Source organism: Monodon monoceros, unplaced genomic scaffold, assembly GCF_005190385.1.
Source record: "Monodon monoceros isolate NGI ecotype Baffin Bay Population unplaced genomic scaffold, NGI_Narwhal_1 Super_Scaffold_1, whole genome shotgun sequence".
NCBI classification, from domain to species: Eukaryota; Metazoa; Chordata; class Mammalia; order Artiodactyla; family Monodontidae; genus Monodon; species Monodon monoceros.
In genome coordinates this window covers 66,997,101-67,024,943 of record NW_021703765.1, presented here as the reverse complement: position 1 = coordinate 67,024,943, position 27,843 = coordinate 66,997,101, and positions in this window count along the sequence as shown.

Genomic DNA, 27,843 nt, shown 5'->3' with positions numbered 1-27,843 from the left:
GGGAAGGCATGCAGGTGGCAGAGAGCAGACCCCTGTAGCTCAGGGGCCTCTGGTCTGCAGGCCAAAGAACCTACAGAGAAAGGCTCATGGCAGGTAGGGAAGACTGCAGAGGGCCTCGCTTCTTCCAGGCGGAAGATGTCAGACCCTGAAGTCCTCTTCTCCCACGCAATTCTAGAATTACACAACTGGAAGGGGAGCCCCAGGAGGATCTGTTTTCACCTTCTTAATTCTTTTGGTGTGCGCTTCTTCCCTGTCTTTCTCTCTTCTTCTTCCACAATTATTTTTGGGCACGTACTGTGTATTATGCTCTGGAAATACCAAGAAGAAACAGGCAGACCCAGTTCCTGACTCCATGGAGCTGGGAGTCTAGTGAGGAAGACAGACATCATCAAATAATGGCACAAAGAAAGGCACGTTTACAAGCTGGGTTGAGGGTTATGTCAGGGAGTCACAGGTCTCCCTGTAGCAGGGACTGGCTTCCGTGGGGGGTTGGCCAGGAAGGGCTTTCCTGAGGGAGTGACATGGGCACCAAAACCAAAGGATAACTAGGTGAAAAGTCACTTGACCTCTCAAAGCCTCAGTTTTCTTGTCTGTTAAATGGGATGACGGTAGTACCTGCATTCTAGGATATTTGTGAGACTGAAATGCCATGAGACAAGGGAAAATGGATAGCATGGGGCTGGTACGTAGTGAGCACCCAACCTGTCATAGCCATGGTGGTATTCCCTTCACATGAAGCCACCATACATTGGAAGGTCCATCTTTGACCTAGGAACTGCTGCAAGGGGCAAAAAATTGTAAGCCCACTTCATGAAATGCTTTGATGGTGAAATGTACAGAAGAGGAAGGGCCTCACTGTGCCGTGTGTGTGCGTTTGTGTGTGTGTGCGTGCGTAAAAGAGAAGGGGCAGAGAGAGATAAAGAGGACTGCATGGAGAAGGTGGTGCCTGGGCCAAGTCCTGAATGGTTAATACTGTTCAAGAGAATGAAGGAGGGAAGGGTGTTGGAAGGAGAAGGAACAGCAGGTACGAAGTGATAAAAGTATGAGAATAAATATCCTCTGTTGTCTGATACCTGAAGAAATTCAGATATGCACACAGGGCAGATGTTCAAACAAAAGAAGCTTTAATAATACAACACTATTAAAAAATACAACACTACTATTCCTAATACCAATGACAATGCAAATAATAACAATGACCACAAAAGCAGAGGGAGGCTACTCTTCGCCAGGCACTATACACGGCTGACTTCACTGACATGCTAAAAGTACATCCCACCCATTCTGTGATATGTTGCATGACTTGATGTCTGACATTGTGTGGGCTACTCACACAGGTGAGGAATTGAGGGTAGAGCTGTGGAGGGATTTTCTGTTCCATCCCAGAAGAGATGCTCTTAATTTATGAAAGGCTATCCTCAGTAACATGAATGGTCTGCACAAGTTCTTTCTTTCTTTTTTTCTTGGAGGGTAAAATTGGGATGGAAATATTAAGGAAACAGGTTTAACTCGGTCAAAGGATGATTGTACAGAGCTCTAAGAGGTAGTGAGCTCCCCATTATTGGGATATGCAAGTGTAACCTGGCTAGTTCCTCATTGGAGATGTTTTGAGGGCAACCAGAAACAAGTCAGAGGAAGGGAAGTGTGAGGAATCGGACTAGGAGACCCCTGGAATCCCTCCATTTCCAAGATACTGTGGTTTTAGGAAGGCGGGAATGATCTCCTCCTATGAAAGGCTTTTACAACAGTGGGAAACACTGCCATCTTTGCTGTCTTGAGGAGGCTTGACTATGATTTGCACAACTGCAGGTGGATGGATGCCTTACTGTCTCACAGTTCCTTTCCAGGCCTCAAGAATCATTCTGGTCTGTGCTTGCAACCCTGCTCTGAAACTGTCATCGGAGTCACCTTCACCTCCTCTCAACTGTTGCCACAGCTTCCTAAGGGGTCCCTCAGTATTCTTTTTCACCCTATGATCTATCCTCTACCCAGCAGCAAGAGCCATCATTGACATGGAAAATCAGATATAATTCCCCCCTACAGTTCTAACTCATGGCCATGGCCCTTCACAGCTCAACTGGGTCTCCTTCCCCACCTCTCCCCACCGAAAGTACATGAGCCACATTTCCTTCTTTTGTGGCCCCCAAACACTAAGGCTTTCACACTTCCTCTGTCTGGAGCCCTCTTCCCCTAGGACTTTGCAAGTCCAGTTACTTCTCATCATTAAGCTCCAAGTTCAGCCATCACACTGGACTTTGCAAGTCCAGTTACTTCTCATCATTAAGCTCCAAGTTCAACCATCACCCTGGAGAGGTCTCTCTGACCCCTCACCAATCACTCCACCCCTGTCATCCATTTGATTTTCCTTTTACTGCTTATCAATACATCTCTGGACCTCTCACTTACAGCTAACTTATGTATGGTCTCTGTCTCTTACTAAAACATAAGCTTCTTAGAACAGGGGCTTGGTTTTCTGTTGTCGTATCTCCAGTGCTGAGGACAGAGTCTGGTGCAGAGTTGAATTTTAAAAATATGTGTTAACTGAGAGGAAGAGGGAGAGGGATAAATTAGGAGGTTGGGATTAACATATACACAGTACTGTATATAAAATAGATAACTAACAGGGACCTACTGTATAGCACAGGGAGCTATACTCAATATTTTGTAATAACCTATAAGGGGAAAGAATCTGAAAAGGATATATATAACTGAATCACGGTCCTCTACACCTGAAACTAACACAACATTGTAAATCAACTATACTTCAATAAAAAAGTATGTATTAACTGACTGAATACTATTTTTAAAATTAATGAATGAATTAATTTATGGTTGCGTTGGGTCTTTGTTGCTGCGTGCGGGCTTTCTCTAGTTGCGGCCAGCTGGGTCTACTCTTCTTTGAGGTGAGTGGGCTTCTCATTGTGGTGGCTTCTCTTATTATGGAGCATGGGCTCTAGGGGTGTGGGCTTCAGTAGTTGTGGCACGCGGGCTCAGTAGTTGTGGCTCACGGGCTCTAGAGCGCAAGCTCAGTAGTTGTGGCGCATGGGCTTAGTTGCTCCGTGACATGTGGGATCTTCCCAGACCAGGGCTCAAACCTGTGTCCCCTGCATTGACAGACGAATTCTTAACCACTGCACAACCAGGAAGTCTGAGTGAATACTTTAAAAAAAAAATACTTATTTATTTATTTGGCTGTGCCGGGTCATAGTTGTGGCACGTGGAATCTTTGTTGCTGTATGCAGGATCTTTAGTTGCAGCATGTGGGATCTTTAGTTGTGGCATGTGGGATCTAGTTCCCTGACCAGGGGTCTAACCCAGGCCCCCTGCATTGGGAGCACACAGTCTTAACTGCTGGACCACCAGGGAAGTCTCTGAATGAATTCTTGTATGGAGACAGCAGTTAGCTATATGCAGAGAACATCACACATTATGTAGGTAGTTCTTTTAAAATACCATCCACTATTGGATTTCCTCATTTTAGGCATGTGAAATAAGAATACGCAGGCTTCCAAGACACCTTGGTTCTATTCCTAGCAGCATTTCTTCACGGAACAGATATTTGTGGGGGCCAAAAACAGATAAATCACATTAAACTTAAGATTAAAGTTGAGAATGTTTGTTCACTGAAAGACACCATTAAGAGCGTGAAAAGGTAAGAAATCTAGTGGGAGGAGATATTTGAAATTCGTGTACTTGACAAAGAACTCATCTAGACCAAATAAAGGACTCCCACAGTCAACACGAGAAAGGCAGATAATCCTATAGAGATATGGGCAAAAGACTTGAATAGGCATTTCACCAAAATGGATATCAAAACGACCAATACACATGTGTTCTGTTTCAGAGGTCAATAGGATAATGCAGATTAAAATCATAATGTGGTACTACTGCATACACACCATAATCATTAAAATATTTAAAAAGCTAGGGAATACCGGGTGTTGGTGAGAGTATGGAGTAACTAGAACTGTTTTACATTGCTTGTGGGAGACTAAATTGAGATAACCATTTGGGAAATCCGTTTGCTGTTTGCTGGCATCTCCTAAAGCCAAGCTTATGCATATCCTATGACCTAGTAATTCCACTTCTTGGTATAAATCCAACAGAAATACATACATATGTACACCAAGAGACTTGTAAAAGAAAGTTTATAGCAGCACTATTTACATTAGTCCCAAGCAGAAACAACCCAAATGCTAACAACAGAAGCATGGCTAAATAAACTGTGTTACATTCACATGGTAAAAAACCAAGCACCTGTGACAGTGAACAAACCACAGATATATATAAAAACATAGATGAATCTCACAAACGTAATTTTGGGTGAAAGAAGGCAGACCCAAAAGAACACGTGCCATGTGAGTCTATCTACCTCAAGTTCAACAGCTGGACAAACTAATCTGTGTGTCAGGAGTTGGGAGGGTGGTTATTCTTTGGGGTAGGCATGGTGACTTGGGGGTAGGACAGTCTTCTGGGGGTTGGGGATGGGGCTGGGGAGGTGGGAAATGTTGTGTGACTTGAGCTCGGTACTGGTTGCCCACGTGTGTTTGGTTTGCAAAAATTTGTTGGTTGCACACTGTGACTTGCATCTTTCTGCATGTATGTTAGGTATTAATAGAGTTTATTTAAAAATATTTATGGGGTCCTGCAATGTGCAAACCGGGCTTGACTCTGGGGAGGCCTCAAAATCAATGGAGAGGGAAGCCTCCCCATCGTGGAACGAAGTATTCGGCATTCTAGTGAATGCCATGGACTGGCTGGGTGCCCTCAGGTAAGGGACATCATTTCCCTTAGAGATAAGGGAACTGGGTCTCATTTCCCTTATCTATAAATTGAGACTCCTAACTCTTTCCCCCAATCACACCCAGCTGGTGAATTCCCTTTTCATTGCTCCCTTCTTCCCTCAAAGAGACTAGCCCTCCTCACCATGTCTCTTTATTTCCACTCACAGCTACCTATCAGATCCTGGCCCCGAAAGGCAAGGCAAGGAGGGGCCCCGGCTTCCAACCTCTGTGAATCCCAGAGCCCTCCTCCTGAGATCTGCAGGGGGAGCATGAAATATTCAAAAGCTCAAATTGAAATCCTGTTAGCGCCAGGTCTTGGAAAGCCGGCTCCAGCCCCAGAACATCAGTATCTGTTTGTCGGTGTCATTTAGGGACCCTGGCTTTCCAAACCATTGATTGAACCTTTCTGTCAATCCAACACTTTTAGGGTAATTTAACTTAATAATACCTTTGTCTGCACCAGTGCCTGTATCTGAAGGGTGATTATCATAGAAGTTATTTTAGGTTGTTTAATGGAATGTAGTAAATTCTCAATTGACAGAGCAGATCCTCAGAACGGCTTTTCAAAGTGTTTACCTTTCAAAGCTTCCCCCCCTCACTTTACCAAACTTACTACTTTGAGCCTGTGAAGACTTCATAAATTATTAGCAATTGTTCTTCCCCCATGTTCACATGCATCATTAATTCTTTGTAAAAAGTTCAAACTGTCCGGAACTTAATTGTTATCACTGGGAGAATGGCTGGAAATGGATGTGGGCTGTATTATTTCTGTCAGAAATTTTGACTTATTGCACTTGATATTTTACCCAACACATCATATTCTCAGTACAAGAGAGCAAAAAAGAGGAGGGGAGGGGAAAAAAACCCATAAATGCTTCTCCTTGAAACAAAAAAATAATAATACATATATTTCTGGGGAGAAAACTCAGAGATCCAGGTGACAAAATAATAGTTCCAATCCCCCGAAGAGAGAGGAAGAGGAGGGCAGCATTCAGGGGAAAATTTATGTTGTAACTTTTATTGGCTTGAACTGTATTTTTGTTCTAAGGTTTGAAGGTTCTATGATTCTAGGAGTCTAATTTTTAACAGTTCTGAGATGTTGAAGTTCTATGTGTCCAAGTTCCCGAGGCATCTGATTTTTAGGATAAATTAATCCGACAGTCCAAGATTCAGGACTGCTGAGAAGTATGGTCTCTCAGAATTAGGATAATATTGACAAGAGCCACACTAATAGCTAATATTTATTGAGAGCTTATTATGTGCAGGCACTGTGCTAAATGCTTCCTGTGCATCACCTCATTTAATCTTCAAGTCACCCGAAACTCTTGATCAACCCCATTTTACAGTTGGATAAACTGAGGCAGAGAATGGTTGAGTAACTTGCTCAAGGACACACAGCTGGTAAGTGGCACAGTTAAGCTTTGAACCCAGGCAGTCTGAGTCCAAGGCCCATATGTGTAGAACCTAAGTATCCCATCTCAAGATACCGGCAGTGGTTCTTTTGCCCCACCTGGAATGCTATGGATTAGGCCGTGTGTGGAAGTGCAAGGAATCACATGTGTGTTGCCAGACAGCATTCCAGGTGGCCCAGCTCTGGCCTGTCTTCTGCCTTTGTGGACACTGCTTGTCCAGTCCAGCAGGTCTTCCCTTCCTATTCATCCTACAAGGTCACCTCCTCCAAGAAACCTTCAACTCTGCTTTTCCACAACTTGAAGTGATTGCTCCATCCTTTGAAACTTCACAGCTTTTGGTACCAGGCAGTGGGTGGGAGGCATCTTGTAAACCACCCGAAAGCATGGACTATGGGGTCAGTTGTATCTGGGTTGGAATCTTGCTTTAGTGCATTGAGCTGGAGTTAGGTGTGTCATTTGAGCCTCAGCTTTCTCATCTGTAAAATAGGCTGTCTCATAGGATTGCTGTGAGGATTAAGGGAGGTGCTCAAAAGGAGTCTAGTGAACTGCCTCACACACAGTCGGCGCTCAGTAAATGTTGGCTGTTGCTCTGACTTGTATTATAGTTATCTGTATGTCTTATCTTTTATACTGAATGTTTTATGGGTTAAAGCATAAGGATCGATATCTTTTGGGCATTTGCTGTGGGGTCAGTCTCTGTGCTGAAGGCTTTATGTTTGTGAGATCACTTGACCCTCATAACTGCCCTCTGAGCCCACGATTAACCTTTCTTCAGAGGAGGAGACTGAGTCTCAGCGAGGTTGGTCATCGTGCTCAGAGTCACAGGGGTGGTGTGTGCTGGTTCTGGGAAAGCCTGGGTTTGCCTGCTTCACTGTGCTGCCGAGGGAAGAGGACCATGTATTCATCTTCTCCAAAAGCTCAGTGAAGGATATTTCGGAGGAGTCCCCTGGCAGCACCTGTCTTTGGACCTCGGCCAGGGAGGTAGGGCCATTGTCTGTACTAGTCAGGCAGGGAAGTCGCCATTTTCCTGGGGAGAGTCTCATGAGTTGCTTTGATTCTGTACCTACTCCCACTTCTCTTTTTGCTGGTCTTCATGGGCCTCCTTCCCAATGAAACAGAAGAAGAGAAGGGCCTGATGTCCCAGGGATGGCCAGACTGGCTTCTGGATTGAGGGTGCAGGTGGGTGGGAAGTGTTGGGCCAGGAGTCAGGACACAGAGGCTTGAGCTGTGGCCCTACTAGCTGTGTGACTTTGGGAGGAACCTGGTCTCTCCCTGGACATCCTATCCCACAAATGCAGAAACGTATGAGTTGGATTATCACTTCAGTGGCTTCCATACTGTTTTAGTTTGTGGAGCAGTGGAACCAGATGCTGAGGTGAAATCGTCACAAGAAAGGCTTACGCTCAAGTCAGATAGGAGGGGGCCTGCTGTGGGTGGAGAGGGAGTGCGGGTGTTGATCGCACCCTTCCTCTTCCCAGAGGTGCCTGAGGCACCTGCAGTGAACACCAGTGTGCCATAGACACTGTATGAAAAGAGATGGCCCGAAGGTCCCTACAGTATTACTCCTGCAGTATTCTATGTCTCTTGTCATCCTGAACGATTCAGCCCACAGTTAGAACTTCTCATTGGAGCAAGGTGAGCCAGTTCAAGGCTCTGGGAGTTTGAACAGAGAGGGTACTGTGGTCTTGGCCATTGATTTCTATCTGACTTTGGAATATGGGTCTACAATTTCCTCCAAGTCACAAGCCTGCCTGTGCCTCAAGTCTTGTGGGACAACAATCAGGTCCCTGTGTCCCTGTCCGGATGCCTTCCTGCTTGTTTGCTGAGTGACAAAGTGTCACTGTCAACAAAAGAGGTGAGAACATTGTTGAGAATCCTAGCACATCAGAGATAGTCGAGGCTAGTCGTCTACGGGGGGGTAGAAAAGGTGTCTCTGTGGTTCTCCTGGGGGAGGGTCCACCCACCACCCCTTCCTTTTCTAGAGCACCTGTACTCTGACTTCCTTCCATATGCATGTGCGCTTTTAAAATTGTTTCTGCCTAGTGTTTTATTTTTCTCTGTTTCACACAGAACGCTAAGACTGTGGTATGTTGGAGCCTGTTTCTTCTGGTTCATAAGAACCTATTGTGTCCATCTCTTCCCAACTCTAATCAGTGGAGTCATGTTGGTAGCTTGAAATTGGCCATGGTGGGAGTACTTATACCATGACGATTGGCCAACACTGCAAATCAGGGTTTTCCCCTAGGGAAGTCGGTTGTTAAACATTTATCAGCACTCCGCTAGACTAGTATAATAAACACTTATATACCCACCACCCAGCTTTGGTAAATCTTGACATTTTGCTATATGTATTTGTTTCAGACCTTTCATTTTTCTTTTAAGGGATAAAATAATACAAAAACAGTTGGCTCCATCTGTATTACTCTCCACAATCTCATTCATTTGCTTCCTGATCCAGAAATATAGTCCCATCCCAAACTTGGTGTTTATCATGTTTTAAAAATATTTTTACTACATATGTGTCCATAAATAATACATGGTATTGTTTTGCATATTCTTAGATTTATATCCATCGTATTATACCATATGTATCATTCCACAACTTTTATTTTAAAATACATTTTATGTTTTTTTGAAAGGCTTATACATGTTGATATATGTAATTCTAGTTCATTCATTTTAATTTCTATATGGTGTTCCATTGTATAAATATACCAACATTAATTTATTCCTTTTTCCACTGACGGACATGTAGGCTGTTTCCAATTTTTGTACACATCTCTTGGTGCACATATGCAAGAATTTTTAAGGTATATACTTAGAAGTGGAATTTCTAGGTGCAAGGATATGCATATCTTAATCTCTACTAGGTTTGCCAAGTTTCTCCCCAAAATGGTTGTACAAATTTACACTCCCACTAGCAGTGGATAAGAGTTCTTGCCAACAATTGGCATTGTCAGATGGCTTAATATTTTCCAATCTGATGGGTGTAAAATGATATCTCTTTGTGGGTTTAATTTGCATTTTCCTGATTAGTAGCAAGATTGTGCATCTCTATGTATGTTCAATGGACATTTATTTTTCTCTTTTGTGAATTATCTATTCATTTCCTATGCTGTTTCCCCCCAAAGTGTTGTTTAGCTTTTTTGTAAACCAATTAAAAATATATTCTGATTGCTAATACTTTGTGATGGTGTGAAGTGAAAAATTTTTCTACCAGTACGTATCTTGTCTTTCAGTATTGTGTGGGGTATCTTTGTGTAGATATTTTCAAGTTTAATTAATCACATTTATTAATCTTTTATGTTTTGTGCTTTGTGTCTGGTTTAATATAAGTAGTCCATTCCTGAGTTTATAAGAGATCTTCCTACAATTTACTGTATAATTTAAAAAGTTTTATTTTTCCCTATTAGGTCTTTAATTAACCTAGAATTTATTTTTGCATAATGTATTAGGTAAGACTCTAATTTATTTGTTTTACATGTATGTACCCAATTGTCTGACCACAATTTAAGAAATATTCCATCTTTTCATTTCTGATTCTCAACAATGTCTTGTAGTTTTTAGTGTACTGAATTCTCTCATTGTTTGTTAGATTTATTTCTTAGGTATTTGAAGTATTTAATACTATTATAGTTTCATAATTTTCTTAAAAATTGTTTCTATTTGTTCATTGCTGGTATATAGAAATAAAAGTGATTTTTGTATATTAGCCTTGTATCCAGTGACATTGTAAATTAAAATATTAATGCTAATAATTAATAGGGACTTCCCTGATGGTCCAGTGGCTACGACTCTGTGTTCCCAATGCAGGGGGCCCAGGTTGGATCCCTGGTCAGGGAACTAGATCCCGCATGCCCCAGCTAAAGAGCCTGCATGCAGCAGCTAAAGAGACCACATGCTGCAACTAAAGATCCCACATGCCGCAATGAAGATCCCACGTGCCGCAACTAACACCCAGTGCAGCCAAATAAATAAATAGTTTAAAAAAATGCTAATAATTTATAGATTCTTTTGGATCTTCTACATACCTAGTCATGTCACCAGTGAATAAAGACAGTTTTATTTCTTCATTCTCAATCCTTAAGCCTTTACTTTCTTTTTCTTTCCTATTGCTCTGGCTAGGCCCTCCAGTACAATGCTGAATTGAATTGGTGATAGCAGGCATTCTTATCTAGTTCCCTATTTCATGGGAAAAGCTTTCAGTAGTTCACCATTAAGAATAATCTTTGCTATTTTTTTTTTTTTTTTTTTTTTTGCTGTACGCGGGCCTCTCACTGTTGTGGCCTCTCCCGTTGCGGAGCACAGGCTCCGGATGCGCAGGCTCAGTGGCCATGGCTCACCGGCCCAGCCGCTCTGCGGCATGTGGGATATTCCCAGACTGGGGCACGAACCCGTGTCCCCTGCATCGGCAGGCGGACTCTCAACCACTGCGCCACCTGGGAAGCCCCTCTTTGCTATTTTAAAAAATATATTTATTTATTTATTTTTGGCTGCATTGGGTCTTTGCTGCTGAGCGCGGGCTTTCTCTAGTTGCGGTGAGCAGGGGCTATTCTTCTTCGTTGCAGTGCGTGTGCTTCTCATTGCGGTGGATTCTCTTGTCGCGGAGCTCAGGCTCTAGGTGCGTGGGCTTCAGTAGTTGTGGCACATGGGCTCAGTAGTTGTGGTGCACGGGCTTAGTTGCTCTGTGGCATGTGGGATCTTACTGGACCAGGGATTGAACCCATGTCGCCTGCATTGGCAGGTGGATTCTTAACCACTGTGCTACCAGGAAAGTGCTCTTTGCTATTTTTAAATTTAAAAAATCAGATAGAGGAAGATCTCTCCTATGTCTAATTAAAATTTTTCATCATGAATGTACATTGAGTGTTGTCAGATGATATTCTGCATCTATTGAGGTGGTCGTGTAATTGTTCTCTCTTTTCTGTTGAAGTGGAAAATTATACTAATTGATTTGGGTCATTGTACTCCTGGAATAAATAATCAACTGGTCATGATGTATTATCACTTTATTTATAACTGGATTTGATTTGCAAAATTTTATTTGGGATTTTTGCATATAAGTTCATGAGAGAGACACCACGTGTTGAAAAGAATTTCCTTGTTGAATTGTCTTGGGATTTAAAAAAAAATATTTCTTTCTTTATTTATTTGGTTTCACTGGGTCGTAGTTGTGGCAGGTGGGCTTCTTAGTTGCAGCTCAAGGGCTACTTAGTTGCAGCTTGCTGGCTCCTTAGTTGTGGCATGCGAACTCATAGTTGAAGCATCCACGTAGGATCTAGTTCCCTGACCAGGGATCGAACCTGGGCCCCATGCATTGGGAGCTCAGAGTCTTAACCACTGCACCACCAGAGAAGTCCCAGGGATTGTTGTTGAAAATCATCTCACCATATATGTGTGAGTCTAGACTCCATTCTTTATTTTTTCCAGTGTCATTGAGATATAGTTGACATATAACATTATGCGCGTGTAAGGTATACAACACGTTGATTCGATACATTTATAAATTGCAAAGTGATCACCACCATAATATTAGCTACTCCATCCCATCACCTAGCTATCATTTCTTTTTGTGGTGAGAACATTTAAGATCTACTGTCTTAGCAACCTTCAAGTATATGACACAGTATCATTAGCTATAATCATCACGCTATACTTTAGATCCCCAAGCTTGCTAATCTTGTGACTAGAAGTTTGTACCCTTTGACCAATACCCACCTTTTCTCCACCTCCAACCCCTGGCAATCATCACTTTACTCTTTGTTTCTCTGAGTTTGTCTTTTTTAGATTGTGCATATAAGTGATATTATACAGTATTTGTCTTTCTCTGTCTAGATTATTTCACTTGGGATAATGCCTTTGAGGTCCATCCAAATTGCTGCAAATGGCAGAATTTCCTTCTTTTTCATGGCTGAATAGTATTCCATTGTATATATCTATGTATCTATTATATCTATATCTTTCTATGTATCTATGTATGTATGTATTGATCTATGTGCACCACATCTTCTTTATCCATTCATCTATTGACAGAACGCTTAGCTTATTTCCATATCTTGGCAATTGTAATGCTGTAATGAACATGGGAGTGCATATTTCTCTATGATATCCTTATTTCAGTTTCTTTGGATATATACCCAGAAGTGGGATTGCTGGACCACATGGTAGTTCTGTTTTTAATACTTTGAGAACCCTCCATACTGTTTTCCATAGTGGCTGTACCAATTTACATTCCCACCAACAGTGCACTAAGGTTCCCTTTCTTCATATCCTTGCCAACACTTACCTCCTATCTTTTTGGTGATAGCCATTCTAACTGGTATGAGGTGATATCTCATTGTGGTTTTGATTTGCATTTCATTGATGATTAGTGATGTTGAACACATTTTCATGTATCTGCTGTCCATTCGTATGTCTTCTTTGGAAAACTTAGATTCTCTATTCTATTCCTTTAATCTATATGGCTCACCTTTCACCAATTCTACCCTGTATTTATTACTGTGGCTTTATTTTAAGTGTTGATATTAGGTAGCGTAAGTCTTCTATCTTTGAATTTCTTTCAGAAATTGCCTTGGCTTTTCTAGATTCTTGGCATTTTGTAAAATTTTTATATTCAGCTGTTATTTCCTACTGCTTGGATTTGGATTGAGATTCCCCAACTTTATAGATCAATTTGGGGAGAATTATCATCTTAACAGTATAAGTCTTCTGATCCATGAATGTGGTATATTTCTCCATTTATTTAGGTATTCTTTACAGTTTTTTTTAGTAATGTTATGTAGTTTTTAGTATACAGGTCTTGTATAGGTTTCATTAAATTTATCCTTAAGTATTTTATGTACTTACATGATATTGTAAATAAAATTATTTTTCCTAGTTTAGTTTTCAGTTGTTTAATGATAGTATACAGAAGTATTATTGTTTTGTTAAATTAATTTATTAGTTTTGATAGTATTTTTATAGATTCCTTAGGATTTTCTACATATACGATCATATTTTCTACGAATAAAGACAGATTTACTTCTCCATTTCCAATTTCTATGATGTTTATTTGTTTTCCTTGACTTTTTGCAATGCTTATGATATCCAGGATGTTGTAAAATAGAAGTGGTGAGAGTGGACATCCTTGTTTTTTTCCCAATATTTGGGGAAAATGATAACTATTCCACCATTGTTTGTTAACTATGGTTTTTTTTGTTTTCATGTGCCCTTTATCAACTGAAGAAGTTCCCTTCCGTCTCCAGTTTGTTGAGAGTTTTTATCATGAGTGACTGTTGAATTTAAAAATAATTCTTCTGTATCAATTAGGACAGTCATGAATTTTTGTCATAAATTCTCTCAAAAAGATCTTTTCAGTTCCTCAGTTGATGACAATTTGAGTCTCAAATGAGAGGTGAACTATTTCAAATGTTTCAAAATCTATTTAGCTAATTATACTAATTTCTCTTTTAATGTGGTATATTAAAGTTTTTCTGTTTTAAAACCATCCTTGCATTCCTTAGATACACCTATTATAAGTATTTTAAAAATTGCTGAATCTGATTTGCTAGCTTTTCATTTAATAATTTTGCATCCATTTTTATAAGTGAGATTTCTTCTATAGATTTCTTTAGTTGTATTATTCTTATTTTATTTTACTTTATTTATTTGGCCACGCCACGTGGCTTGTGGAATCCTAGCCCCAACCAGGGACGAAACCTGGGCCCCCTGCAGTGGAAGCATGGAGTCCTAACCACTGGACCACCAGGGAATTCCCTTGTTTGATTTTACTGTAAAGGTCTTACTACTTTCAAATGAATTTGTGTTGTGTCCCATTTTATCCATTCTCTAAAATAAGGCATAGATTATTGGATTTATAAACCTTTATTGGTCCTTTAGGGTTTTGTATAAATAGTTTGTAAAATTATCAGCTCCCAGGAATGGAGTGGGATGGTGAGGAGAAGGGATAATATAGAGGCTTGATAGATTTTTTTAAAAAATAAATTTATTTATTTTTGGCTGCTTTGGGTTTTTGTTGCTGCGCACGAGCTTTCTCTAGTTGTGGTGAGTAGGGGCTACTCTTCGTTGTGGTGTGTGGGCTTCTCATTGCAGTGGCTTCTCTTGTTGCGGAGCACAGGCTCTAGGCATGCAGGCTTCAGTAGTTGTGGCGCACGGGCTTATTAGTTGCTCTGCAGCATGTGGGATCTTCCCAGACCAGGGCTTGAACCCGTGTCCCCTGCATTGGCAGGTGGATTCTTAACCACTGTGGCACCAGGGAAGCCCTAGAATTTTTAATGACTAGTAGAGTATTCAGTTTAAAATTTTTTCTTCTTACGTCAATTTTGGTCATTTAAATCTTTTCCAAATTAACCATTTTATTTGTTTCAAATGATAGTATTATGTTAATCATAATACTTTAAAAATAATTTGTAAATGTTCTACTGTTTCTGTAGGTTGAAAAATTATCATGTTGTGTGTTTGTGCATGCCCTCTCTTTTAATTTAATCAGACATGCTAGAGGTTTTTGTTTATTTGATTTTATTTTTAAAAAATATTTATTTATTTATTTATGTGGCTGCGCCAGGTCTTAGTTGTGGCACACGGGATCTTCGTTGCTGCCTGCGGGATCTTCAGTTGAGGCATGTTGGCTCTTCGTTGCGCTATGTGGGATCTAGCTCCCTGACCAGGGATTGAACCTGGGACCCCTGCACTGAGAGCGTGGAATCTTAACCACTGGACTGCCAGGGAAGTCCCTGTTTGTTTTATTTTAAAAAGTAGCTATTGTGTTTGTTGATCCTCTCTGTTGTTCCAAGGTCTTGTGGTTGGAATTTTGGCAGTTGCCCTGCTGGTACAGGTAGACCTTGGAGAAACTGTGGGTTTGGTTCCAGATCACTGCAATAAAGTAAATATTGCAATAAAGCAAGTCAAATGAATTTTTTGGTTTCCCAGTGCATAAGGAAGTTATGTTTACACTATACTATAGTCTATTAAGTGTAGCACCATGTCTAAAAAATTTATACACCTTAATTTCAAAAAACTTTGTTGCTAAAAAATGCTATCCATTATCTGAGCATTGAGTAAGTTGTAGTATTGATAGTAACATCAAAGATTACTGATCACAGATCACCATAACAAATATAATAATAATGAAAAAGTTTGAAATATTGCAAGAATTACCAAAATGTGACACAGAGACATGAAGTGAGCAAATGCTGTTGGAAAATGACATCAATAGACTTGATCAATGTAGGGTTGCCACAAACCTTCAATTTGTAAAAAAAAAAAAAAATCCTCACAATATCTGTTAAGTGCAATAAAGTGGAGTGCAATAAAACAAAGTATGCTTATAGTCAGATTCAAGGATAAAGAGTTTGCCTGAGGAAGACAGTGTTATAGTGGACAGTAATTGTTTGACATTATTAATTCCTTAAGGACAGGAAAAGGGCATTATTCATCCTCAGTCTTCAGTACCCAGAACAGAGCATCATATGTAGAAGTGCTCCATAATGGCTGGCAAATGGCTGAATGGAATTCAACCCATAGACATGCCAGAAACGAGTAAAAGCCTTTTTACCTTTGCAATATCCCACTTCTGACACCCTTAGTGCAATCTTTGTAGAAAGTAAACTGGACTTTAGCAGAGATAGGAAGACCCAATCTTCTTGGGCTATTTATTTGCATCAAACCTCCCTAATACAAAACACTCTGTCCATTGTGGTTTTGGCCCTGAATATAGAGCTTTCAAGAGCAAATCTAGTTGTTAGACAGGAAGTGGCCCCATACCAGAGAGACTTTCTAAAATAGATGAATGCAAATCAGTTTCATCCATGCCAAGCCTAGCCAAGTGAACCCTAGAAAATTTACCCAACTTAATCCACATCAGTTCCACTGAAGTTCACCTGTATAATGACCCAACTCAGCCCAACTCTACTAACAAAATGCAACCCAATGCAACCTGATATTATTTAACCAAACCAACCCAACCCAACAAATTACAACCCTATACAACTCAACACAATACGATACAATAACCACTTCTCAGCCTTACAACCTAACTCAACCCAACACAAGCAAATTCAAGTCAAAACAGCTCCCTGCACAAGATGTTCCAACAATGCAATGAAATTCAATCTAGTGCAATTTAATAAATGGTCTTAACATCTTTTCTGTTTAAGGAAGGTAGGGTACTTTGGATACTATACCAAAATAACATCTATAAAATGTCTATTTGACTACAGTTAGTTTTTGCATGAACCCTTGAAATCATAGCCTTTTCAAACCTCCTTGGTGTAAATACGAGGAAACTGGATCTCATATATTAGAAATTTCTCCCTGTTTATCTCCTTCCCCTTTCTTGCCCCCTGAATACTCACCACACTTTATTTAAGAGCCGCTGGTCTCGTCTGCACTAGATTGTGAGCGCCTGGGGGCAGGGACCATGTCTAATTCACCTGTCTGCACTCAGTACCTTTCAAAGGGCATTGAGGAAATGTGGTTTAAACGAATGAAGGATCAGAGGAAGAAATCTGAGAAGCTCATTCTATTTTGAAGAGTCAGTAGAGTTTTATTCATTTTGGGGTCCTATTGAGGAGGATGCTAGGCAGAACACATAGATTTGAATCCTGGCTCTGTACTTCCTATGTGTCCTTGGGCAAGTCACATCACCTCTCTGGATTTGTTTCCTTGTCCATAAAGTGAGGAATATAGTACCAACTCTAGGGGTGTTTTGACGATAAATATTGAGTTGATACATGTAAAGCACTTCATACTTTGTCTGACATACAACTGAGGATTAATCAATAGCAACTGTAATTTTTTTCTGAGTTTCCTTGTTCAGCATTTTACCTTTGCAGTTTGGGGACGCTCCCTCTGTGGATCAGAAAAAAACTAGAAAATCTCTTCTAGACCCCTTGTAGAATAATATCTTCTTTTGTCATGGTTTCAGTGGCATAATTATTAAATGACCACCATTTGTTTTGTATTTTACTGTGGTTCCTTAGTTAAAATAAGCTTGAGAATGGTTAGTCTGGGAGAAGTATGAATTTACATGCTTAAACAATTAGGGATTAGGGCACAGCACAGTAACCACAGCCATTTGAACACACACTGTTTGCCAGGCCTGGTGGGTATACAGCTAATGGCACGTGATTCCTGTCCCTAAGGAACTTATGGTTTAGAGAGAAGATAATGTAGGAATGAGGTTGAAGGGCGCTAACTCTGAGGACTTCAGACATGGCAGCCACGTGTGCCAGGCAGTGGGCTGGTTTTCAGGAAGATGGTATATTCTGTGCTGTCTTTGGCCAGGCCCTTTCCTCTCTGAGTCTCAGTCTCTTCATCTCTATAGAGGGGATCATGATACACACCTCATTGGTTGTTGAGGGGACTCAGAGACTGACCAGTTACCTGGCCTACAGAAAGTGCTAAATCCATATTGGTCCCTCCTTCCCCATTTACGTGGGTTACTATGCACCCTGGTGAACCACACGTGTGTGCACACACACATATACATGCACACAGGTACGCCTGAGCATTTATCAAGCACAGTTAAGACACCGATAGTAAAAAGGAGTCAACAGGAGTTCTGGGCTCAGAAAGCATCTCTCACTTCCTGAAGCAATACCCATTCCTTGAGTCATGAAAAATACGTTCGTCTGACTCCACATTCCACTATGAGAGACACGCCTTGCATCATCTGAACTGCTGCACAAGCCCTCCCGGCTGTCAGACACACAAGTGGCCCCATCTGAACAGCTTGGTCCCCACCTTCTCTCTGGGCGCCAGGTTATCCCAGATCGGGGCTCACATCTGAGTCACATTTGCCGAACTGAGCTGCCAGGACAGCTGGCTCCAAAATCAGTTGCCTCCCCCACTAAGGAGCCGGGGCTGAATTCTTCTTCATTACAGCCTGGCTGTGGGTTAGGCATTATAAATAACATCGCGCAGACAGCCAGATGGACAGTATGCCTAACTGGGGGATGCTTCATCTGTCCCAGCAGAGACAGCCCTGAAAATAGCATCTGAGGGATTGGACAGGACCCACCGAGTCACCTTGTCCTTCCCTCGGGTTTAGTGGGAACTCTCCTGTCTCATCTCAGACAGGAAGGAGCCTACCTGTTCTCTTTCTTATAAATCTCCACGAAGAAAGGAAAATCTACGCAGACCTCTTCTACTTTTTTCTTTTGGCAGTGGTTAATGCAGGGTGACATCTTTCTGGGGTAGGATCTGGGCTTAAATCCTGGTTGAGCCCTTCACAAGCTGTGTGACCTCAGGCAAGTTACCAAACCTCTCAGTTCTCTCACCATCAAGATGAAAGATGAGAATAGTGCCCAGCTCAAAGGTTGCTGTGGGTCTTGGATGGGATAAGGATCATAGTAAATGCTCAGGGAATGGGAACTATAATTTTAGGGAGGCACCAGATTAGCAAGGACAGTTATTTAGCTACTTCCCTTCCTGTCCATCAGAAGGCTGGGAGCTGCCCATCATCACTCAGGGCAGGTCTAGCTCTTTCTGGATCTGGGGACTAAACAAGACCCTGTCTGAAGGGCCACTCTGGTGCCAGTGTACCCATCTCCCAGGTCTGTATTATTATCCAGGAGACAGAGTAGCAGCATAATGGGAGGGAGGTCACAGAGTCAAGTCTCAGGTCTTGGCTGGATGATCTCAGTACATCTGCTGATGCTACAGGAACAGAGGTGCCTCAGGGGCTATGAATGAGGCTCTGTCCACTTCCCCCACACCCATGCTCAGCCCCAGGACACTCTCCTGACACCTGATTTTATGTCTTAAAACTCCATTAAAAATAGATTTATACTCCAAGAAAAATTTGAGAGTCGCTGCTGACAGCCAGTAGTCCCTTGGTTTACTCAGAGCACTGTAATCCACCTCCTGTGACATCATTCTCAAACTCATATGAGGGTGAGTCTTCTCCCTCCAAGCACCATTCCTTGGCATTCGGCATCTCCCAACCTGACGCTGTGCCCCCACCCCCGCCCCGCCCCAAGCTCACTCCTACATTTTGTCTGCATCTTTGGTGCTCTAGTTATTAAACTCCAGGACAGTCTCTGAATACGTTAGATGTGGTCCAGCATCTTCACCTCTGTTTATTGTGGCTCCCCTATCTGGAATGTTGTTCATCTGCTTCTCCATGTACTCCCATCCCATACTTACTCTTTCAGACCGTGCTGAAATGTCCTTTTGTATTAGAAGGTTTCTGTTTTGATCCCTCCAAGCAGAGGTAAGCAATTATTCATGTATTCCAGTGTTGATTGGATGCTTACTATGTGCTGGACATTGGAGGCAAAGGGTGAACAAAAAAGAGACATGGTCCCTACCTTCATGGAACTTATAGTCCTGATGGAAAGAGAGAGACAGCTATCAGATACATAAACAGTTGAACATATATTTAGAAATTTAAACTAGTGCCACTAGTGAAAGAAACAGGTTCTAGGAGAGTGTATAACAAAGAGATCTGACTTAGATTGTTGTGTCAGGGGCTTCCCTGAGGAAGTGATTCTGAAGCATCAGAGCAAGTTAGCTGGGTGAGTAAGGAATAGGGAGAACAGCACTATTCCTTGTGCAAAGGCCCTGTGGCAGGATCAACGCTGTATAGTGACCACATATTCGTGTCTGTTCCAGAGAGTCCAGCTTGTCCTGGGTCATTAATTAGAAGCACCATCTTTCTCCCTCCAAAGTGGCCTGGCTTGAAAGATAAATTATACGGTTGCCCTACGATTGTGGCCTATTTGGGGAATAAAAAGAAGCCCAGAGTGTCAGGACCGCAGGGAGAGGAGGGGCCAAGGCTGGAGAGGTTGGCAGGGACTGGACCATGTGGGCCTTGATAGCTGGAGATAGCTGGAGTCTCTATCCCAAGAACAAGGTGAACCTTTGAAGGATTTCAGGCAGGTGTGCCAGGATTGGGTTTGCCTCCTGAAAACACCTCCCTCTTCTCTATTCTCCTGAATGTTTTGGCCCCTTCTCACTTGAAGATCCACCCTGTATATTATAGGTTGTGGTTTGCATAGCTCTCCTACTCCTGGACTGTGAGCTTCAGGAGGGGCAGTAGGAACTTTCTGTGGGCCTCCTTCGAATTCTTTTCCTCTCTGCTTGCTGGATGGTGGGTACCCAGGGCAATCTTGGAAGCCATGGCAGAGCCTCCATCAATTTGGGCAAAGTAGAATTTCCCTCCTACTCTCTGTCGTATGCCAACCTAGAACCTCACTGAGTAGTTTATGTGAACGAGGAACTAACTTATTATGTCTGAGCCATTATAAATATTGGAAATAAATCTTGGAAATATTCAAAGGGAAAATACCAGCTACTGAGCATTGAGCGCATGGCATAAGTCAGACTCTGTATACTTTAAATGCACAATTTCCTTTAATGCTGACAATATCCACTTTATAGATAAAGGAACAAAGACTCAGAGAGGTGAAGTGACTTGCCCAAGGCCACACAGCTAATGAGTAGACAAGCTGGGATTTGAACCCAGGAATATCTGATTCCAAGACCAAATACCAACCATGGAATTAACCAGCCCTCTACTTCTCTCTCCATCACTGGAGCAGTGGGGGTGGGGTCTCCCCACCACGTGGACCCGGGATTTAGTCTGGCCATTTCCCCCTTCAGGCAGAGCGTCCCGGAGCAGATGCTGGGGTAGGGGACGTGGGTGGGAGAAAAGAGAGGCCACAGCCTCTGGTCCCATCTCTACATTAAGTACCCATCTCAGGCAGCGGCCAGTGGTGGTATTTCTTTCACCCGCCTGCATTTGGGCAGATTCCTCAGAGAGACATGCTCTTAGATTCATTTAAAAGTCTAAGCAGGGACAGCACAAATTATTAGTGTTTGAAATATTTATAAAGTCCCTTGTTTGCTGTGGCATAGGGGGTGAGAGACCACAAATAAAAGAAAGCTGTGGCTGTACCATGAGCAGCAGAGAGAGATGAAAAGGGAAGGGGATTTGTCTGTCTGCTGCCTGGTTTTCCAAGGCTGCTCAGCCAGGTGCATTTTCACTCTGCGTTTGTGCAAACGAACTTCCTTTCTGCGGCTCCCACCACATCTCCACCCTCAGGATGATCCCCCAGACATTCGGACTGAAGGCTTAAAAATCACAAACCATTAACATTTGGGGAAGCTGGGTGAAGGGTAATGGGAACTGTCTGTGCTACTGGTTCTGGTTTTCTTTCTCCTTCTTCTTCTTCTTCTATTTTTTACTTTTCTAGTCTAAAATTATTTCAAAACAGAAAATTAAAAATATATCACAAAACGCACACTGTGTGTGAGCTGGAAGAGAATATGGAGAAAAATGTTATTTTTCTGATTTGACAGATGGAAAAAGAGAGACCCAGAGCATGAGGTCTCAAGTTACCCAGTGAGTCAAAGGCAAGAGCTGAGGTCTTCTGACTCTCAACCCAGACCTCCCCTCCGTTAACCTCCTACCATCAGCACAAGCTGATGATTTAGAAAAGAGGGGTTCTGGGCTTGATATGGGGATCATATAGCTCTGATTCAATCATTTATGTGTATATGTATATATGAATGTATTATGTGTATTCATTCATTCATTCATTCATTCACTAACTCAACAAATATGGTGCTTTGTCAGCAAGTCAGAGATGGTCCTGCCTTTAAGGACTTAGGAAAAGATGTGGGTTCAGATGAAGTCCATCCTCCAGCTGACCCCCAAGGAGCTCTGGAGCCTGAATAGCAAGCACCATAGAGTTGTCCCGCCCTGGAGTAAGGAGACTGGCCTTTTCTACCCTTGTACTAGTTAGTTAGTGGCAGTGGGACACCCCTGGGGGAGGGTGTATTCTTCCAGGTGTTTCCAAGAAAGATGGCTCTTTTAGCTGAGGGCAATTCTTAGCTGTAGGTTGCAGCTATGAGCATGAACAGCCAGCATTCACAGTAGCTGGGATTGGATGCACTGGCCTTTCCAAGAGATCTGAGTGGGACACCAAGAGTATCTGCTACCTGGGAAACTGGAGCTTCATGCCACTGGCAGAGATAGTATGGAATTTGCACCTCTGTGTGAGGGAGCTGGGCAATCTACCCAGTGACTCCCACCAGGCATTACGGAAGGCTGCTCCAGGGGGAGTTTAATTCCCAGCCTGAACGAGCACAGCCTGACCGGTGTGGGGCCATGGAGAGATCCAGCAGACAGAGGAAGCCCTCAGCAATGACACCTGTGTGCAGAAGGGTGGGAGTTGGGCATGTGTGCCTGGAAATGGGAAGTGTTGAGGAGATACGGGTGTGTGAGAACCAGGATCATCTGCTGCAGATGGCCTGGGCCAGCCACACTTATCCCTCAGATATGTGGACTTGGGAAGCTGCTGGAAGCATGGGGTCTGTTGGCTGGAGCACCAGAGCAAGAGAATCACGGAGTCCCAGCTGGGTGGCCATCGTGGCCTTTTGAGCACGGAAGCTGTGTGGGTGTGAAGTCGAGGCATCGTTAGAGTGGACGCTGGGGAGAGCGTGAAGTCGAGGCATCGTTAGAGTGGACGCTGGGGAGAGCGTGAAGCCGAGGCATCGTTAGAGTGGACGCTGGGGAGAGCGTGGGGCAGAGCGCTGTGTGTGCGGATGCTGGCACGTCGCTCAGGGAAGGCCATGCTGGCCTGAGAGCACGCCTGGCTTCTGATCGTTCGTTCATTCATTCTGCGGATATTTACCGAGGGCCTGCAGTGTGCCACTATACATATTATGTATAACATTGGGCTAGGTGCAGGGAATATGATGGATAAATAAGACAGACAAGGCCCCTGCCCCCTTGGAGGTTATATTCGTGTGTGTGTGTGTGTAGAAGGTAATTAGATAAATAAACAAGATACTTCCAGATACGCATACATTTAGTAAAGGAAACCAACAGGATGCTGAGTGGAGAGTGTCTGATGATGATGCGGGGTCCTTTTGACAGGGTGACCATAGAGAGACTGATCACACCCATTTTACAGATGAGGAAACTGAGGCTTTGAGAGGTTCAGTAACTTGCCCAAATTTGCATTCAGCTAGAAAGTGGTCCAGTTTTAGATACCAAGCCTGTGTCTCTGTAGTAGCTTCTACTCCTTGGCTCTGATTTCATTGAGCCAACGCAGACTAAGCCTCTTTCTTCTTCCCCTATAAGTCATTTTGTAATTTGGAGACCAAGACCTGACCCTCCTGAGTCCTGACACAAATTCTCCTGTTTGTGCCCTGGCCCTGGAATAAGCTGTGTCTGGTAGTTTGGGGGCCAGCCTCACCCAGGCAGGCATCGAGGTCCAGGAGAGCACAGTAGCTCTGGAGACAGTGAGGCCGGTGCTGGCCCCATCACCGTGGGACCTTGGACAAGTGACCTCCTCTGTCACATGCTGATACCAATTGTTTCACCTCCTGGCATTACTGAGAAGATTAAATGAGCTAATGCTTAGGCAACACTTGGCACTGACGCTGGCACAGAGTGGACACTCACCTTGATCTTGGTGAGGCAGCCGTTTACCCCAAATATTCTGATCAGTTGTCAGGGGTCCAATGGGCAAGAGGCAAGTAGAGACTTTCAGCCCTGGTCTTCATGGCCCTCAGCCCTCGAGTGACCCCAGGCCAGGGCCGGGAGAGGAGAAGGGAGGATTTTCTGATTCTGGGTTGGGACTGCCAAAGCCAATTAGGGGCGTCAGATGGACAGCGGCCTCCAGCACCCAAGCAAACCGATGTGATGGCCGACGGAGGGCCCAGCTCATTCTGACCTTAAACCCAAATGCTTCTGCCCACATCTGCAGCTAAATAAACCAAGTAAATCATGCTGGCAGATAGATAATTAAATAATTATCAGGCACTTAATAACAAGGAGTGGGTGTTCTGAATTACCATATTAGACAGTGTCTTTGAGGACTAATTGTTGCATTACATCAGAGTTACTCATTCATTATTCTTGTCATTTCGGGTGATAATTTGCACTTTAGGAGACAGCGACAATTTTAGCAGGCAATTAGAGACGTGTCAGGCCTGGCCCCGTGAGTTACTGTCACAATTATTGCCTTTTTTCCAGTGTCCTCATTTGCAGCCGTGTATTTAAGGGGATTTGGGTAATTCCAGGCCTGGGCAAAACAACCAACCCACGGGATAGTGGCAGGGCGAGGACACGGCAGCCACCGGTGTCCGGATAGGGGACAGCTTCTGAGAAGTGGAGGGGTAGAGCTCAGGCCAACGGGTGGAGTTGAATGAAGCATTTTCCTCCTCTGGCAGAAGGCGCGTTCAGTCTCGGAAAACTAGGGCTCTGCCTCCCCGGTAGTTCTTGAGCCTGCCTGTTCCTCTCCTGGTTCCTGGTCGCCCACCAACCCAGCCCCTTATTAACCCTCATCCGAACATTTGTGGTGAGCTCTTTGCAGGCTTGGGGGAGGCAGAAGGGAGGAGAGAGAAGAAGGGAGAAAAGAAGCTGTATTAATTATGTTTTTAAAAAGTTTTCTGTATTTTATGATGCTTGAACATCTCAGCGCCTTGCAGACCCCTCCCAAGGTTAGCTGATTCCTAGAGGGCACAAACATTGCCTTCCAGCACACCTTTGATATGCAAACCAACCGATGCAAAGGCCACACGCTCTTTTACCTCCTTTTATCAGGCTCCTGCAGCTCAGGATTCCACCTCCCTGCCTGAGTCACCCCAGGGCCAGGTACCAGACAACTGGAGAACCACCAGCCCTATAGCCCAGAGTCTGCCGAAATTATTCAAACTAGCCAATCCTAAATCGGCTTACTCTTGCCTCACCTGTCTTTCCTGCAAAAACCACAGTCAAATCTCTGGCACGTGCATGCTTTCTTCTTGCTCCTTCTGCCTCCTGACCAGATGCATCTCCTGGTGCTTCCCCACATGGCCCTGCCTGCTGTGGCCCCTTCTCTTGGGAACTGTGAGCAACAAACTGTCTTTTCAATGGCAGTCGTGTCCTGATCTGTTGGCCCCACCATTGCTAATAAACTCTTGGACATATTTTAAAAGACAAGAAAGGAAGAGAGAAAAGAATAGAGGAGGGAGGAGAGGGAAATAAGAGGGAGAAAGGAACAGGAGAAAGAAGGAGAGATTAAAAGAAGGAGGGAGGGACGATTGAAGTAAAATAAAGAGAGATGGAGAAAGACAAGAGGAAGAGAAATCAAGGTGAAAAGGAAGGAAGGAGGGAGAGATTGGGAGAGGGAGATGGGGAAGAAGAAGAGAGGAAGGGAGATTGCACATGAGAGTTATGTTTGAAACCAACATTTTTTTTCACGGCTCAGAATGTTTACTTTTTGGCAAAATTCAATGTCTGGGTTCATTTAGCCACGCTTGACTCTCTTGACCATGGACAACTTCAGAACAGACAGTGTGAATCAGTGACTCAGAATAGGTTCGGAAAATATTTTTCGCTGGCTGCATAGTGGGAATCAAGAAAAAGAAAGCACTATTCAACCCAAAGGCAATACTCTGCAAGAAGAGAAGGGGGGTGGGTTCCACATCAAACCAGCTACTTCTCAGGTCTGTCCTCAGCAATTAGGTAAGAAGAGACCGAAACGGCTCAGCTGGGCCTCCCGTTCCCTTTGGGTTAGCTTTGGAGAGTCATCAGCTCAGGACACACCCACCTCCAGGAGAGAAGGCAGCAAAACTCAGAACTTAAGGTGGTGTGTTTGAAGTCCTGGTTCTGCCACTTGTTTGCTGTGTGATCTTGGGCAAGTCACATCTCTGACGTCCTCATTTTCTCACCTCAAAGGTAGTTGGCACTGCCAAGCTTTCACAAAAGTAAGTCTATAAAGATTGAGTGGGGGCTACTATTTTATAAGTATCCTAATTTTGCATTAGCATATGGTTTTCTGCCCCTGTGTGGTTTTGTTCTGGATCTACCATCTCCCTGGTCCTTATTGGGATGATTCAGGTGTCCAGTCTGGTTCCCCCTGGTGTGTGGACTACCCTCTCTGTGAGGGTCCCTCTGAGGGTTAGAATGCTTCCTTGACCTCACTCCTTAGGCCCTGCTACCCTGGCCCCTACATCACAAGTCTATCCCCTGACTGGGAATAGGAAAGGGGAGCTTCCACAGCAGGTACTGAGCATCGACTGTATGCCAAGACCTTCACTTCACTTTGTCATTTCATTTAAGCCTCACAGTAGCCTCTGAAGTGGGTATAATTATTCCCATTTTACAAATGAGGAGCCTGAGGCTAAGAGAGATGGTGTAGGTTCTTTAGGGTGATACAGCCAGCCAATGGCAGAGCCAAGATGTGAACTTGACTCATGATCTTTCTGCAGTCCTTCCTGCCTCTAAGATGCAATATCATGACCCTATATGGTCACCCCACAGGAGAATGACTTGGGAAGTGGTGCTTTAGACCCATTTCTGCAGCAAGATTGGCTTCATACAGCTTAGTGTGTTTTCTTCAAATATTTTAAAAATTAGATTTGAAGAAAAACACAAAGCATGGAAAAGTACAAGCAACTACAGGTAATGCATCTGTCTATCTATCTATAGATCTATTGATTCATCTAATCTATCTACCTACCTACCTATATCTATCTGTTTATCTATCTACCTGTCCCTGTCTATCTATCCATCCATCTTTATCTATCTAGCTACCCCATCTATCCATCCATCCATCTTTATCTATTTATCTATCTACCTACCTACCTACCTACCTATCCCTGTCTATCCATCCATCTGTATCTATCTATCTATCTATCTATCTATCTATCTATCTATCTAAACCATACATATACACACACTACGTACACTTGCATACACATATATGCATAAGCTAAATGGAGTCAATTAAGTTAAAACCACAGTAAATCTCACAGACTCAAGATTAACATGATGGTCAAAACTGTAGGAAATATAGCATTTTGAAAAAGAATAAATCCAGCCAATTACAGATTTATGTTGACGCCAGCATAGTTACTACAGTTTTACAATAATCATTGGTCAATCAATGTTTTATGACAAAACTATAATTTTCATGTGTTTCACCCTCACCTAAAAGTTTCCTCGTTTGCTTAATTCCCAGAATGCGATTCCATAAATCTTTCTCTCTGTGATATTAAGTAGATAATAAGAATGCCATGTAAGATTTGCTTATGGTTTAAAGCACAGTTGCAAATGATTTATAATTAGGGCCAAATCGAAGACAAAACATTATTAAAATCAAAACCTGCTGTAAATTGGCCCAGTCTGTTTAGGCCTTTAGCAATTTATTGGGGTTTGATGACAGTATTTCCTCTGGTGAGATCCAAGGAGTCAGCTGACACCAAGGGGAGATATTTATGAGTAAGAGGATGCTGTGGAAATCATTAGAGCGTCCCAGGTGGCATCAGCCAGGGGTACAGATGTGACTCCATGTGCCACCCTCGAAGGCAAAACTCTTTCTGCAGTTCTGTGGGTTCCTCCTGGCAGGTCAGCCACCGATGAGGGACCCAAGTCCACCCTGCTTTCCCCACGGGCTGATCACATTGGAATTTTCAGTTCAAGAATTTATTTGGAATAAGTCCAAAGAATAGAGAGTCATTCTTGCCAAATGTGTTTAGTGAGCACCTGTTATGTGCAGGGTATGGGGCCACAGTGGTTTGAAAATGAGGCAAATGTCCCTGCTCTCATAGTGTAGAGTGGGGAAGAGACAGACAAGATCTCTTCCTGGATAGTGGTGGTGGGGATGTAGGTGGGAGAGGGGAGGGATGCATGGGAGGGTGGGAAGGAA